The sequence below is a fragment of the Perca flavescens genome, chromosome 4 (genome assembly GCF_004354835.1).
Source record: "Perca flavescens isolate YP-PL-M2 chromosome 4, PFLA_1.0, whole genome shotgun sequence".
NCBI lineage: Eukaryota > Metazoa > Chordata > Actinopteri > Perciformes > Percidae > Perca > Perca flavescens.
This window is the reverse complement of record NC_041334.1, coordinates 10,822,220-10,840,305: the sequence shown is the minus strand read 5'-3', so window position 1 is coordinate 10,840,305 and position 18,086 is coordinate 10,822,220.

Genomic DNA, 18,086 nt, shown 5'->3' with positions numbered 1-18,086 from the left:
AGGATATTCCTAATTTTGGCAATGTTACGAAGATGGAAAAAGGCTATTCTTGAGGTTTGTTTTAAGTGGGCGTTGAAGGATATATCCTGATCAAAAATAACTCCTAGATTTCTGACAGTAGTGCTGGAGGCCAGGGTAATACCATCCAGAGTAACTATATCTTTCGAAAACGAAGTTCGGCGGTGCGTTGGTCCTATCACAATAACTTCAGTTTTGTCTGAGTTTAACATCAGGAAATTGTGGGTCATCCAGGATTTTATATCCTCAATACACGTTTGAAGTCTTGCTAACTGACCACTTTCATCTGGCTTAATTGACAGATATAATTGGGTATCGTCTGCGTAACAGTGATAGTTAATCGAGTGTTTCCTAATAATATTACCTAGAGGAAGCATATATAAGGAAAATAGAATTGGTCCAAGCACTGAGCCTTGAGGAACGCCATGGCTAACTTTAGCGTGCTTGGAGGGTTTATCATTAACATTAACAAACTGGGATCGTTCAGAGAAATAGGACTTAAACCAGCTTAGTGCGATTCCTTTAATGCCAACTAAGTGTTCCAGTCTCTGTAACAGGATAGTATGGTCAATAGTGTCAAATGCAGCACTAAGATCTAGTAGAACAAGAATGGAGACAAGTCCTTTGTCTGCAGCAGTTAGAAGGTCGTTAGTAATTTTCACCAGTGCCGTCTCTGTGCTATGATTCTTTCTAAATCCTGATTGAAAATCATCAAATAGACTGTTGCTATGTAGAAAATCACATAACTGATTAGCAACCACCTTCTCAAGGATCTTGGATAGAAAGGGAAGGTTTGATATAGGTCTATAGTTTGCTAAGACCTCAGGATCTAGGGTGGGTTTTTTCAGAAGAGGTTTTATCACAGCAATTTTAAATGACTGCGGTACATAACCTGTTAGTAAGGACATGTTGATCATATCTAATAATGAAGTGTTTACCACGGTAACGCTTCTTTGAGTAGCCTCGTTGGGATGGGGTCTAAGAGACAGGTAGAGCGGCTTAGCTGAGGATATCTTTAACATTAATTGTTGAAGGTCTATAGGATAAAAGCAGTCCAAGTATATGTCGGGAGTCGCCGTTCTTTCTAGCGGTCCTGCATTTAAAGATGAACTGTTAGAAGTTAAGGGCAAAAGGTGTTGAATTTTATCTCTAATTGTTATAATTTTATCATTAAAGAAGCTCATGAAGTCATCACTACTCAGAGCTAGAGGAATAGATGGCTCAGTAGAGCTGTGGCTATCTGTCAGCCTGGCTACAGTGCTGAAAAGAAACCTTGGGTTGTTCTTGTTTTCTTCTATTAATGATGAGTAATAGTCTGATCTGGCCTTTCTTAGGGCCTTCCTATAGGTTTTCAGACTGTCTTGCCATTCCAAGGGATTCCTCCACTTTGGTGGAGCGCCACTTACTTTCGATGTTTCGTGAGATTTGTTTTAATTTGCGAGTTTGGGAGTTATACCAAGGAGCTAATTTCCTTTGCTTTATCGTCTTCTTTTTGAGAGGAGCGACAGAGTCTAAGGTCGTCCGTAGGCAAGTCGTAGCACCGTCTACAAATGTATCAATTTGAGAGGGACTGAGGTTAACATAGAGGTCCTCTGTTATGTTAAGGCACGACATAGACTGGAATGATGTAGGAAAACTTTCCTTAAATTTAGCTATAGCACTGTCAGATAGGCATCTAGTGTAGAAGCTGCTATCTGGTTTAGTATGGTCAGGTAGCAAGAATTCAAAAGTAATTAAAAAATGATCTGATAATACGAGATTCTGCGGAAATATTATTAAATCCTCAATTTCAATACCATATGCCAGCACAAGGTCGAGGGTGTGGTTAAAACAGTGCGTCGCCTTGTGCACACTCTGACTGAAACCGATTGAATCCAGTAATGAGTTGAAAGCAGTAGTAAGGCTATTGCTGTCAACGTCCACATGGATATTAAAATCACCAACAATAAGTACTTTGTCTGATTTAAGGACTACACATGATAAAAACTCTGAGAATTCAGATAAAAATTCAGAATACGGACCTAAAGCTCGGTAGACAACAACAAATATAATTGGCTGTACTGATTTCCGTGTTGGATGTTGAAGATTAAGAACAAGGCTTTCAAAAGAGTTATAATTTAGTTTGGGTTTAGGGTTAATTAACAGGCTTGAATCAAATATGGCTGCAACTCGCAGATTATACGGTCTCTTCTTTGTACTTTATAGAACAATCACATGTTTATTAAGCAAGTCTCTAACTTCCACTCCAAGCACTCCTACAGTTAAACTCTATGCCTTCTCTTTTCTGATGTTGTTCTGATTAAAATAAAGATCTGTGATGTCTTATTATGTTTTTCCATGTCCAAGAAGAATCTCTTGTGTTTTGGTAAATTGACTGGATGCTCTTGCTGCTTCACTTCCTGCCCGGCTGAAAATAGACCTGGCGCGTATCTTTAGCAGCGCGGAGAGCCGCTTCACGCACGCTTCACGCACGCTTCACGCACGCTTCACGCACGCTTCTGGGACGCGCCGGCTTGTCTCACTCTACCTTTCCCTGTGTCTTTTTTAGGTTTCTCTGTATTTCTCACTTCATTACTCTGTCTCTTCCCTTCAGTTTCTCTTGCATATTTGTTCTCGTGCCTCTTTTTCTCACCCCACCCTTCTTTTTGCTTTTCCCTCTTTGCCCTTCATCCCCATCTCTTGTTCTCTGACCCACGCCTTTTGATTATCTCTGATTCCATGTCAAATACGCAGAGAACTGGCTAATGGAGATTTAAATCATGTACGGCATCAGGGCTCCAAAAAGAGAGAGAAAAAATGGCAAACCACTGACTCTCTCCTTAGTTGCTCATTAATTGTTTTTGAATCTTTCCCACCATCCTACATTTTTTCCCCTTCAAAACATATCTTTGGCTACTATTTTTTGAAGCAGTTATTAATGTGCATTCATTTGCATTTCCAGCAAATCAAGTTCCTTCCGAGGCTATTTTGCAGAGGCACCGCTGCTTTTCCCGGAGCTTAGCACCGCCCAAGACGATTGTTATTGGTTTAAAGACATGTCAATAAACCAGAGCACAGCGAGACTATGCATTGCCAGACCTTCCTCCACAGCGCTGCAGAGGTGAGTCTGGCTAGTCCACACAGCATTCCGGGGTGGGAGAAAAACGTGCTCTGGTTTATTGACATTTCTTTAAACCAATCACAATCGTCTTGGGCGGAGCACAGCCATGGTGCCCCTGCAAAGTAGCCTCGGGAAGGAAATTGTTTTGGTGAAACGTGTACAAGTTTTTACAGGGTTGCTTGGGGTTGGAGGCAAACGTCCTTAAAGATTGAAAATGTGTTTCTTACTGTCATTGTTATGAGATAAATGATGCAATGCTTTTCTTTACCAATACACTGTTGTCACAGATCAATTCAAACATTTCACTTCTTGTTTCTGCTACTTAATGCACCTTTGTATGATTACATGGGTGTGATGCAAATACAGGCTATGTAACGGATGCTTTAAAAATGTGCTGTCTTCAAACCTATATTACATTAGGTAAAGACATAAGACTGTTATGATAATAATTTGTTGGTTTTACCTTCTGTGTGATTGCATCCTTGCTTTGATCACTTTACTCTTTTCCCTGCATACATTTCAGAAAACACATCCTTAAAGTGTCCTGTTAGTGGTTTTATATAAAATAACTGAGATTTATAATTTCTTGTTTTTGTTCTTCTTTGAAAGGCATCGCCTTTTGCTCCTTTTTTTGTGAAGTGCAAGTCTATTAGGAACAGGCCGAACATATGGGCATGGTCAATTTGCTTTCTCAATTGTCTTTTTTGTGTTGATTTATCCATAGACGGATGACAACAGGATGGTAAAACCTGTTCACACTATTGTAGCCTTTAAATGATTTTTGAGTTTCTCGTGAGATGAATGGAATGCCTTTTTGTTGTATTATCTAAGAAATGCAGGAAAATTTTAGCGTCAATCACTTCATTTTCTGCACTCTAAGAAATCAATCGGTAAAATAACAGAAAAATAAATGTAAATTACAGTATGTGTGTAGCGACAGTTAAAATACAGAACATTTTAAAGGCCAATATATAAAATTCTCTCTTGCAAAGCTGGTCAGTTGGTAAACTTCTGACAATTGTGAAAGAAACTTGGAAAATGTTGGAAAAAAACTGACAAAAACATTGAAAAAAGGGAAAGTGAAAATGTGGACTTAATCTCCCAAAAGCAATCATATTTTTGTCTACCTCTTCTAAATATTGGGGGGGGCATATCTCCTGCATCCCCCAAAATATATGCCTAGTAATCTAGACCAGGGGGTCTTCAACGTTTTTAAAGCCAAGGACCTCTTAACTGAGAAAGACTGATTAGGGACCCGTACTACAATATATTGTATAAATGAAATTGCATAATAAACTGGACCTACAATAACGTGTAGAGGGGCCTAAAGCCTGTCCCGGACCCCCTGTTGAAGGTCTCTGATCTAGGCTATAGTTCTAGTGACCTTCCTATAACTGCAAGGTTTCAACAGACATTATGTCCACCAAAAGCCTGAGTGCTGAACCCCTTCTGGGTTACTCGTTTATTACTGTGGATGAAAAAAGCTAAACGCCTAAATTGAGTAGAATGAAACTGAAGAGATACTGTGTGGAGGAAGAATGAGAGGCAGAGGGAGAGAGAGAGAGAGAGAGAGAGAGATTCATTTTGTGCGATTCACAGTGTGTCTACTTTTGTGTGGGAATTAGAGAACAAGTGAGAGACATAAAATATATCTGTGTGTGTGTGTGGTAAGAGAAAGATAGCTCTCGGGGCAGATTTCCCCCTGATTCGTCTCACTGATTGTTCACATCTGTCTGCATCTAATCGCTGGAACATACATTTTCATCCAGACAAGAAAAGTGCCTCGTTTTCTCTTTTCTTTCTCCTCCATCAACTTCCATTCAGTTAGTCACACAGTGTTGACCGGCTTTGTATGCCCTGAATGAAGGGAAAAGCCATTTTCTGATATAGCCACACACTCAATATATAGGCACTCAATAAATATATATATATATATATATATATATATATATATATATATATATAGTACAGGCCAAAAGTTTGGACACACCTTCTCATTCAACGTGTTTCTTTATTTTCATGACTATTTACATTGTAGATTCTCACTGAAGGCATCAAAACTATGAATGAACACATATGGAATTATGTACTTGACAAAAAAGTGTGAAATAACTGAAAACATGTCTTATATTTTAGATTCCTCAAAGTTGCCACCCTTTGGTTTTTTTGATAACTCTGCAAACCCTTGGTGTTCTCTCAATGAGCTTCATGAGGTAGTCACCTGAAATGGTTTTCACTTCACAGGTGTGCCTTGCAGGGTTAATTAGTGGAATGGTTTCCCTTATTATTAAAAAAGCAAAGGGTGGCTACTTTGAAGAATCTAAAATATAAGACATGTTTTCAGTTATTTCACACTTTTTTGTTAAGTACATAATTCCATATGTGTTCATTCATAGTTTTGATGCCTTCAGTGAGAATCTACAATGTAAATAGTCATGAAAATAAAAAGGAAACGCATTGAATGAGAAAGTGTGTCTTTTGGACTGTACTGTGTGTATATATATGTGTATATATATATATATATATATATATATATATATATATATAGAGAGAGAGAGAGAGAGAGAGAGAGAGGTTGTAGTTGCAAAGAAAAAATAAATGTAATAGTAGGCATTACGTTGTCCAAATTCTGTTGATGCTTTTAAAAAGCAGTTGAAGACTTCAAACAGGTTTTTTAGTTAGACAAGGGTTTTCCTGGCTGTCTGATTTTCTGTACCTATGGTTTTCTTTGTATTCTTATGTCTTTTATGTATTGTATTTCTCTCTATTGTGAAGCACTGTTTTTATTTTTATCTGTGAAAAGAGCTATATAAATAAACTTCACTTATTAACTTACATTGTTTCGGTACTAGACCATCATCACAATTTTGCCTGATGAAGTTCTGGGACCGAAACCATGCTTACCATTTAATTAATTTTTTGCAAGTTCAATAGTGTGCGGGAGTTTCTTTGCAACTTTTGACCTACTCGTCCCCCTCCGACGCACCTGTCAACGTTATAGATGTGTGAAGTATTTTTCTGTACACTTCATGTTGTAGTCATCGGATTGACTTTGTACACTCCATCCTTTTCAAGAAGAAGCTTAATATTAGTAAAAGATCGTCGGGTTTCAGTTAATTCTTGTAGTTTGCTTTATCCTGTATTCTATACATTACTATGGACCATTACCAAAACTTGTGGCTGTTTTTTTTTCTCCTTCCATTTTTTTCTTCCTCCAACTCTCTCCCTTTGTACTTATCTCCCTAGGATAGTATTAAACCATATTGTATCAGTCCTAACCTCTACATTTTCTCTTCCTAACACATTTGTGTTGTTTTTTTCCTTCTACTTTTTCCTAATTTAGTCATGTGGCATCCCCTTAAGTTGGACATAGGAGAGTATAAACAAAGTGCGGCCTCCCAACCACAGAGTCGCCAGTTCTTTTCACCTGATACCAGGAAACATTTCATTCAGGTAAGGTCAAATCGAATGATGATGATCTTCTGTAGAAAAGCAGCTTCCTGTCACTGAAAAAAGCCTTCTTTGCAGTGGTACATCTGAGGTGTGGCGTTTCCTAATGCAACCAGATCTCATGAGAAGGGGCATAAATAGCATGCAATTTTTCCGGCCATTTTCCGCAGGGTTGTACAGCGGTGGGAGTGTCACTCAAATTATTCATTTGTGTGACGTCCTGTTATGTTCTTTAACCCCTCCCCCCTCCCCAATGTAGCACAAGTAGACTTTATATTTCACACTAACTGTTTTCCGTCAGGTCGTTTGTAGATATCTTCACTTCCGTCCGCACTCGAAAGACAGAAAAAAAAGAGACGGAGTGACTGTGCTTATTTGTTATAGAAACAGTCAGCTGTTTCACAAACTCCTGGGCAGTTCAGTGCTTGTGTTTCGATGTTTACCCTGATAGTGAGTGCAGTAGATGCTGTAAGGTTTATTGTTTGTTGTTCAGAACTCTCACACTGCCTCAAAAGATAGTCGCATTGCCAGACCCTCCTCCACAGTGCTGCAAGGAGGGTCTGGTTAGTCCACATAGCATACTGGGATACGAGAAAAACGTGCTCTGGTTTATTGGCATTTCTTTAAACCAATCACAATCGTCTTGGGTGGAGCTAAGCGCCAAACGGAGCAATGGTGCCTCTGCAAAATAGCCTCGGGAAGGAACTTGTTTTGGTGGAACATGTGTACGTTCAAAAGGTCTTTTAGTCGTGCAACAGAAAACTCAGGTTGGACAGATAGTCTAGCTAGCTGTCTGGATTTACCCAGCAGAGATCTGAGGAGCAGTTAACCATAGTCCTCAGAAATCCACTACAGTTTAGAATGCCAACACAAAGAAAGCAGAAGGTGACGGACATCTGGCCGAAATGAGATCTGACATCTGGCGGAATTTCTGGCGCCACCTGAACAATCCCGGAAATGTAAAGTCATCGATATATACTAATCAAAAGCTGACTGCCAGTTTTGGTTTGGTCTAGTTGTTATTAAATGGGAGTAAATGGGCCTACATTTGACTCAGAATGTCTTAGGCTCCATTGACTGATGTCGGGACATTCCTCCCTCCACCCCAGAGCCACAACGGTAGCGAGTAGTATGAAAGACAGAAGATCTGTGTAAGGAGGTTGGTTGTGGTGGTGGATGGGTCAAAAAACACAGGACATTCACCTAGGAGATTGGGGTTCATGTGCTCTTCTTTAACCGCGTGTCACTGAAACGTTGATTTTGTAACCCCACCCATAATCTTTTCCTACACCCAACTGTCCCGTTCTTGTGCCGCATGTCAGTTAAACATACGTCCCATCCCAGAGCGTCAAAAAGTGACGCCAAGAGTCCCGACCAAGCGCGTCTAAAATGATGTAAAGGAGACTTTTTGCGCCAAAAGCACCTGACCAAGCGTCACTTTCGAACGCGCTGGGAGTGAGACTGTGTTGACGGACCCTCCTGTGCTTTTCATACGTCTTCCTCCTTTTTCTTCTTCCTCCTCAAAATGCCCGACCCGACTCACTGCTGCGCACCAGCTATAATTCACATTTTTTTTATAATCCCTCCTTCTCTTGTAACTTGGTCCTTTTTGTTTTATCTTTTTCTGTCCTACTCCAAATTTTTCGATGTTTTTTTCTGCAAACTCTCTAATGGCCTGCCATTCGCTGTCTGCCCACAATAGCCACAGCATTTGGATTACAGTAATGGGGCTTGCATCACCCTCATATGATCAGCCATCTGGGGCTAGCTGCCTTTCAGCATCTAGTTAGTATCTCCCCAATAGGGCCGGCTGAGAAAGCTAAGCCGGAAAAGCACTAATCTCCCAGCACTAGCCATTGTTATGTGCCCCCGACGGCATGTGTGCTAAAAGGGGGCTAATTGATGTTGCCTCCTGCTTATTGTAGGCCTTGGAAGGAAGTGTGTGATTGTCAACCATGCACATGCAGAGGGGAAGTGATGTGAAGCAAAGGACGTCTGAGCTGGAGGTCGCTATTTCAGGCCTCAAAATGACTAACCTGTGGAAGCAAATATACTACGGAGATGAGATTCACACTGTTCGGTCACTCTCTTTACTGCATAGCTTATCTGTGCAACCGTCCAGTACTTTTTTTTCCCCGCCACTATCTTCAAAACATTCTATAGTTTTACTTGCCCGCTTGATAATATGTTTGAACATCAGTGTTGGATTCCCATAGGGTACAGATTTGACCATTGGCAAATTATCAGAGATGTTTTATCAATATTAATAAAGTTATGAATATGGTTATTAATAACTGTATCAAATCGACAAACAATCAAAACGGGGCACCACCGTGCAAGTCAGGGACCAATAATCAAACTGTGGAACAGTCTCATTTCTGTGAAAATCCTTTAAAAGGGATTAAAGGAAGGGGCGATTTCGAGCACGGACCTTTTTAGCCAGCAATTATTACAAGAATTACACAAATAATCACAAGCAACTGCTAATTAAGTATAATAAGATTTATTAACGTCACAATTATCAGTAGCTAATCAATAATCCTTCAATAATAAACTTATATACCTTTTTACACTATCACAACCAAAAACAAAACAAAAACAAAGCAGCATGGACACGTCTGTGTGAGTGTGTGAGAGAGTGAGTGAGTGAAAGAGGAGGGGCGGTGTCAAAGTGTAGTTCTAACACAAAAACAACTCCAAAAATGGCTACTCCTGTGAGCTGCACAAAACTATTTAGCCTCACGAGGGCGATAGTGGTGCTGGGTGCATGAGGAGGGGTTGAACAGGTAAAGGGGGGGTTGCTAGGCAACCCCACGTGGTTAAACTAGCAGCATTAGCTCGGGAGCTACGTGGCTAGCTTGTGTCCGTGTGTGTGCGTGTTAGTAAAAGGAACAGAATAAAGGAGGAAAACACTGATCTTAGTTATCGATAATGGCCAGCTCCCTCAGCCACCCAGGTCTGGACCCCACGTGTAGTTAGGACAGACTGAGACTTTTGATTTACCGAGGGAAACTTTGGTCATTATAACCACTCCAGTGGCTAACAGCTGATTCACCGCGATTATCTCGCGGACAGTAACTAAACTCTGTGAAAGGAGTGGTTTAGCAGGTAGCGCTTATGGTTTTAACCAGCTACTTAACACAACATCAACAGTACCATGATCAATTGATACATTCACAGAAAACAGATTAATAGTCATATATGGACCATTACATGATTACAATCAGATCACATTAATGGCACAAGCGGTAGCGAACCCTTTGCTCATTAATAAAACAAACCAAAACGCACTAGTTCTAACGTCTGCCCAGAACTGTGTACAGCCTTACTGTGTGCGTTGTTTGTCAGTTAATCTCTCGCCAGAGGTTAACAATCCGTTCCGTCCAGAGCAGGGGACGAGACGTGATCCAGGTCGACAAAACAAGAAACAGAACGTCGTCCTTTTCTTGAATCCAGGCTGATTAAACCGCTGCAGATGAGGGAATACTTAGCCAGTATTTCCTCGGATCCCCTTTGTATATCAGACCGATATAAAGTTGTCCCAGCTCAAAACTCGACCAGCGAGGTGATGCTGGCTAGCTAGTCCGGACTAGTGCTTCCTGTCAGCAACCTGGGTCAAAGTGAAAAGCAAAGAAGCACAAAAGCCGACAGCTTTTATCCTTCCTCCGCCTCCTAGTGGCGGGCTGGTGCATTCAAAGGCCCGACAGCCAATGGGAAAACTGCAACTTTGTCACAGGTGTGAAGCAGTTCTTTGTCTCACCACCAGTCTGCCTTGCCTAGCATGTGGTAAAGGTAGATTCTCCATCTTGGCGACTCTGCCTGTAGGAGTTTGGTGAAACTGGCTTTGGGATTCACATGTAGGCCAAGATCCTTTGTCTTGCCTTCCCTGTGTCTCTGCAGTCAGCTTGATTTTAGCCAAATCACTGTTTAACCAGCTTCTTGGTCCCCAACATCAGAATCAGAAATACTTAGTTCATCCCCTGGGGGGAAATTGGATTACGTTACAGTTGCTCCAGTTGGTCTCATTCTAGAATAGAAATATATAACAATGAGAAATTCTAAGAAAAAAAGAAATGAATTTGTGTAAATACACTAATATTATACAATAATACACTGTATAACAAAAGCGTAAATCTAATAATAATGCCGACATATTTCTTCCTTTTGGCTGACTGGTAGTGGGTGGGGCTTAGCATTTAACCTGGTGGCTTAGGTGTGATAAGGTTGTTGGGTAGCAGTGTCCTGTGGAAAGATTTTGGCGCTGAACAACCTTGTTACTATGTAGTGAGCGGCTCAACACCGGAGAAACGTTGGACTTTTAAGAAACTTTGGGCTTTTGGAGAAACTTTGGACTTTTGGAGAAACTTTGGACTTTGGCCTCGAGAGCTGAACGCCTACTACCTCCATCTTTGTTTCTTTTTGGACCAACCAACAACAAAAACTTGAACAAGAATCGTCAACGGTCGACGTCTGGGCTGGCAGCTGGTGGGGAGCTCTCTGTCGGAGTTAACCGTTGTTGCTGACCGGAGGAAGTGTGTTCCATTTGTACTCTGAAATCGGAATTTCCGAGGTCAAAGGACATCCTCTGTGTTACCAGAACTTAAAATCCGACATGGCTGCTCCGTGCATCAACAGTTGTGAAAGCTTTAGTAACATACAGTTATTAGCACTACAATCAGTTGTACACAGAGCCCTGTCCAACTTATATCTGTGGACATGTTGCTATTCAATTCAATTCAATTTTATTTATAGTATCAAATCATAAGAGTTATCTCGAGACACTTTACAGATAGAGTAGGTCTAGACCACACTCTATAATTTACAAAGCCCCAACAATTACAGTAATTCCCTCAAGAGCAAGCATTATAAATGGCTATTGCGACAGTGCGAAGAAACCTCGGCAGACCCAGACTGTTGGTAGGCGGTGTCTGGCCGGTTGGGGGTGTGAAGGCGATAATAGTCGCATTGAAGATAGTGGAACAGTGACTTTGAAGGTAGTCGTTGTAGTTCATGTCACAGCAGGACGTTGCGGGATGAAACATGGCGCAGCAGAGCACGGGTGGATGTAGCAGACGCAGCAGGACGCGGCCGGGCGTTGAAGGGAATCGCAGAGCATAGCTCTGCGAGGAAGAAACATAAGGACTCCGGGGAGTAAACTCACCAGAGCTAAGTTAGTAACAAGCAGTTCTGGGACAGGATGCATACAAAAGGAAAAAAAATGAAAACATTGATGAGAGGCTGTACTGGCCTGCCCCCCTCTACTCACACTATATTATTGATTATATGATCAATAAATCTGATGACTACGAAGAGAAGCAGGTGGGCCGGGTTAGGCGGACGCTGCAACTCCTCACTCCACTATAGACCCATATCTAACCTAACTATAAGCTATATCAAAGAGGAGAGTTTTCAGTTTACTCTTAAATGAGGCGATGGTGTCTGCCCCCCGAACCCAGACTGTGAGCTGGTTCCACAGGAAAGGAGCCAGTTAGCTGAAAGCTCTGACTCCCATTCTACTTTTGGAGACTCTAGGAACCACCAGTAACTCTGCATTCTGGGAGCGGAGTGCTCTGGGACAATAAGGTACTAAGAGCTGTTCTAGATAGGATGGTGCATGACCATTTAGGGCTTTGTAGGTCAGGAGAAGGACTTTAAAGTCAATCCTGTATTTTACAGGAAGCCAATGCAGAGAAGCTAAAACAGGAGAAATATGATCTCTTTTCTTAGTTCTCGTCGGAACACGTGCTGCAGCATTCTGGATCAGCTGGAGAGTCTTAAGGGACTTATTTGAGCAACCTTACAGTAGGGAGTTACAATAGTCCAGCCTGGAAGTAACGAATGCATGGACCATTTTTTCAGCATCGTTTTGAGACAGGATATTCCTAATTTTGGCAATATTACGAAGATGAAAAAAGGCTGTTCTCGATGATTGTTTTAAATGGGCGTTAAAGGATATATCCTGATCAAAAATAACTCCTAGATTTCTGACAGTAGTGCTGGAGGCCAGGACAACACCATCCAGAGTAGCTATATCTGTACATAATGAAGTTCGGAGGTGTTTAGGGCCCAGCACAATAACTTCAGTTTTGTTACAGTTTAACATCAGAAAATTATAGGTCATCCAGGATTTTATATCTTTAATACATGCTTGAAGTTTAGCTAACTGACTTGTTTCGTCTGGTTTGATTGACAAGTATAATTGGGTGTCGTCCGCATAGCAGTGATAGTTAATTGAGTGTTTCCTAATGATATTACCAAGAGGAAGCATATACAAGGAGAACAAAACTGGTCCAAGCACCAAGCCCTGTGGAACGCCATGCATAACCCTCGCGTACTTAGAGGATTTATCATTAACATTAACAAATTGAGATTGATCAGAAAAATAGGACTTAAACCAGCTTAGTGCAATTCCTTTAATTCCGACTAAGTGTTCCAATCTCTGTAACAGGATTGTATGGTCAATAGTGTCAAATGCAGCACTAAGATCTAATAAAACAAGTATGGAGAAAAGTCCTTTGTCTGCAGCAGTTAGAACATCGTTAGTAATTTTCACCAGTGCCGTCTCTGTGCTATGGTGCTTTCTAAATCCTGATTGAAAGTCTTCAAATAAGCTGTTGCTATGGAGAAAATCGCATAACTGATTAACAACTACTTTCTCAAGGATCTTGGAGAGAAAGGGAAGGTTAGATATAGGTCTATAGTTTGCTAAGACCTCAGGATCGAGGGTGGGTTTTTTCAGAAGAGGTCTTATCACGGCTACTTTAAATGACTGCGGTACATAACCTGTTAATAGAGACATATTGATCATATCTAGTAGAGAGGTGTTAACCACAAGTAATGCTTCTTTGAGTAATCTTGTTGGGATGGGGTCTAAGAGACAGGTAGATGGCTTTGCTGAAGATACCTTTACCATTAGTTGTTGAAGGTCTATAGGATAAAAACAGTCTAAGTAAATGTCAGGTCTAGTCGTTCTTTCTAGCAGTCCTGCGTTGAAAGGTGAACCATTAGAAGTTGAGGGCAAAAGGTGATGAATTTTATCTCTAATTGTTGTAATTTTATCATTAAAGAAGCTCATGAAGTCATCACTACTCAGAGCTAGAGGAATAGATGGCTCAGTAGAGCTGTGACTATCTGTCAGCCTGGCTACAGTGCTGAAAAAAAACCTTGGGTTGTTCTTGTTTTCTTCTATTAATGATGAGTAATAGTCTGATCTGGCATGTCTGAGGGCCGTCCTATACGTTTTCAAACTGTCTTGCCAGTCCAAACGAGACTCTTCCATTTTGATGGAGCGCCATTTACTTTCAAGTTTTCGTGAGTTTTGCTTTAATTTACGAGTTTGGGAGTTATACCAAGGTGCTAGTTTTCTTTGCTTCATCTTCTTCTTTTTTAGTGGAGGAACAGAGTCTAAAGTAGTCCGTAGGCAGGCCGTAACACCATCTACACAATTGTCGATTTGAGAGGGACTAAAGTTTACATACAGGTCCTCTGTTGTATTAAAACAAGGTAATGAGTGTAGTGCTGTTGGAATGTCTTCCTTAAATTTAGCTATAGCACTGTCAGATAGGCCTTTAATATATAAGCTTTTATCTAATGTCGTATAATCGGGTATGAAGAATTCGAAAGTAATTAAGAAGTGGTCTCATAATAAAGGATTTTGCGGGAATACTAATACATCTTCAATTTTGATAGCATATGCCAGCACGAGATCAAGGGTGTGGTTAAAACAGTGCGTGGCCTCATGCACACTCTGACTGAAGCCAATAGAATCTAGTAGTGAGTTGAAAGCAGTAGTAAGGCTATTGCTGTCAACGTCCACATGGATATTAAAATCACCAACAATAAGTACTTTGTCTGATTTAAGTACTACACATGATAAAAACTCTGAGAATTCAGATAAAAATTCAGAATACAGACCTGGAGGTCGGTAGACAACAACAAATATAATTGGCTGTACTGATTTCCGTGTTGGATGTTGAAGATTAAGAACAAGACTTTCAAAAGAGTTATAATTTAGTTTGGGTTTAGGGTTAATTAACAGGCTTGAATCAAATATGGCTGCAACTCCCCCTCCTCGGCCTGAGCCTCTAGGAATTTGAGTATTAATATGACTGGGAGGAGTCGCTTTATTTAGACTAATATATTCTTCATGGCCCAGCCAGGTTTCAGTAAGACAGAATAAATCAATTTGATTAGATCAGATATCAATTCATTTACTAGTACTGCTTTAGAAGACAGAGATCTGACATTCACTAATCCACATCTAATTTTCCTGCTATGGTGTTTGTATGCACAAAACAACAGCGTAATGTGTTGATACCGACTTGTAAATGGCATTCAACTCGGGTGTGAGGTTATTCTCAGCTCCAGCTTCAAAGTTTCGAGGAAAATGCAACCCACACACCAGCCACTGTTCTCTTAACCAAGCACACTCTATGTTAGGGAATTAAGTTACCCTGGACACGCTAAGAGCCTAACTGTGTCATTCTACACACATAACACAACTAATCCAGGGCTGTTAGCCATTTATAACCTGCAGTCAGCTTATAACATAAATATGAAGACATGCGACAACACTTTCACTGATTTAAAAAATAGGAGATGACAGTGTTGGAGGTGACAGAAAGTTGGATTTTTAACTTTGCTTGCAATGACGAGAACTAATCTCTACTCCAGTAGTGTCTGTCGTTACCATGGTAGCAAACACACTCACTGAGTTATTTTGTTATAACCAGGTTATCACCCATGACATCATTGTTACACACCCATACAGCAGTAACACCATCTTGGCATGCTGGATTTTAAAGCCACAAGAATAGAAGAATGCTTTCTTATCTATCAGCCTGCAGCACTGCCAGGCCAACTGATAACTCAATGCACAAGCACACACACACACACACCATAATTCGCACACACAAACAAAAACGCACACACACACACACACACACACAAACTCACAAAGACAAACATTCTTACGCAAAAGCACACAGTCATAACTTAATGCCAGTGACAGATGAATGGACCCCGTAGTGGCAATTTGATGGTGTGATAATTAAACCAACAAAATAATTATTTTCACCCTGCGTCAGCCAACAATGTTTGTGTGTGTGTGTGTGTGTGTGTGTGCGCATCTGTTATCTGTGTGTTTATTGGCATGTGTGGGGTCATAACTCAGTTTTTTGCTGTTTTGTACAAGTGTGTGTGTGTGTGTGTGTGTGTGTGTGTGTGTGTGTGTGTGTGTGTGTGAAGAGAGAGAGAGAGAGAGAGAGAGAGAGAGAGAGAGAGAGAGAGAGAGAAAGAGGTATAGCCTTAGTGATCTTTAGATCATTTGATCTTTCACAGCAGTGAAAAATAGCTTACCTATTTATTTTAATGCTGTTTGTTTCACCTGTCAAACTACATGTTCAAATTCAGCAATGTCGGAAAGATGTTAAAAAGCCACACTTTTGTACACTTTTATGTGTATAGGAGTGGTGAAATGTAATGTTGTTCCTCCGCTGAAAAAGCACAGCATGCTGGTCAGCAAGTGTTATATTTGTCCCAGTGATAGCAGTTGAGCTGATTAATACAACTGCCAAAGGAATCAAGGCAGGCAGAGATTGTTTGGGAAGTAGATAACGGCAGATATGACAACGTCCAAGGTCCAGTGGAACATGAGGGTATTTATAATAAAGTTCTGCACTTGAATATGAGATAATAGTCCTTTTTTATCTTTCAAGGCACACTAAGGAAGATGTCTCAGTAGTCTTGTGTACATATTTACTTACAACCCAGCCTGATTCATTCCCTTTTTTTACCATCCCCAATGTTGACATTTGGCTACCAATACAATGCAGACCCACATTTGCTATTGGATTTATGTTCAGTTCTGGCTGCAGTTTTTAAAGGGTGAAATCTTATTGGCCATCCCTGCACTTTTTGATGTTTTCATCAATTGATAATCATCATAAGTTAGGCACTGTCAAGTCTCTCCTCTTTACTTTCTTAGGCTATAGTTGCACACCTGTCTTACCCTGAATTTCCACCAGGGCGCATCTGTGCTGCGTTCCGGGTTTGTTCCGTCCTCCGCCACGTGCCACACCACACAGAAGCGGAGCGTCTGGCCTGCCCGACTTGCAGATTATATTGTCTCTACAATACTTTACAGAAAATTGTTCATTAAGCTAGTTAGTTAATCTACCTTCCACTCCCATCCAGAATGCAGCCTGTTGGAAAATAGGGTTTAGAGGACTAACAATGAGTCATCAACATTGTTATTGCAATGAGTCACCACACAGTACATTTGTAATATGAATTGAATCAGTATGTTTAGTAGGGGTGTAACGATACATCCATCTGGATCAACATATTGATTCAATCCTCAACGATCCTGAACGATTTGAAATTCCCACTTTCTATTTATGCTTTTTATTTAAAAAAAAGCGTAGTTTGCTTTTGATTTAAATGTCTGGAATAGCTTAGTAATGAAATTGTCAAATCATATTTTAGTTGCTTTTTGAAAATATATAATAAATGTAACTTTGATGTGTGTGTGTTAAATGGTCTTATGTATCGTCTCATATCGGTCGTAGGCCCCTGACATTGTTTGGACATGTGCAAAGGAGAGATGCTGGGTATATTGGGAGAAGGGTGCTGAAGGTGGAGCTGCCAGGCAAGAAGAAAAAGAGCAAGGCCAAAGAAAAGGCTTATAGATGTGATGGTGAGGGAGGACATGCAGGTGGTTGGCGCGACAGAGGATGACGCAGAGGACAGGAAGAGATAGAAACAGACAAATGGAAAATGACAGAATGCAATATGAGCCGTTCAACTCTGGGGATGGGGACTGTTTGGTCTTACGTGCCCAAATTTGCAACGGTATGGCAACTAAACAATTAATTTTTACCCTGATGTCTCCTAGTCTTTACTTTACTTTCTCAACTGATTCCATCTAGTTTCTCTTCTTGCTACTTAACTTAGAAAAGTTCTGTGTGTCTTTCATGTCTAGAAGCCAACCAAGACCACGGACACTTCCTTTCATCTCACCAACTCCTTCTGTCAGCCAGCATACAGAGAAAAATATGAGATCTTACCTTTTTAATAAGAAAGGTATTCACATAAAAAAGCAAGCGACCAAGCAGGAAATATCAAGGCAAAAGTAGTGCAACCCGCAAACCTTTTTGCTCACATTATACTTTTAATTTACTGTAGCTGTGCTGTGTCTTCAGGCACAAAACAACACAAGCGTTCCATTCTTTATCTGAGAACAATGACACTGAGATACACAGAAAAAGTATATTAATTGTAAACTATTAATTAGGCTAATTGCCAACCATTTTGATAATCGATTAATCGGTTTGAGTAATTTCTTTATTTTTTAAGACAAAAAGTCTAAAATCTCATATTCCAGCTTCTTACATGTGAATATTTTCTTGTCGTTCACTCCTCTGTGACAGTAAACTGAAAATCTTTGAGTTGAAACAAGACATTTGAAGACGTAATCTTGGGCTGTGGGAAATACTGATCGACATTTTTCTGACATTTA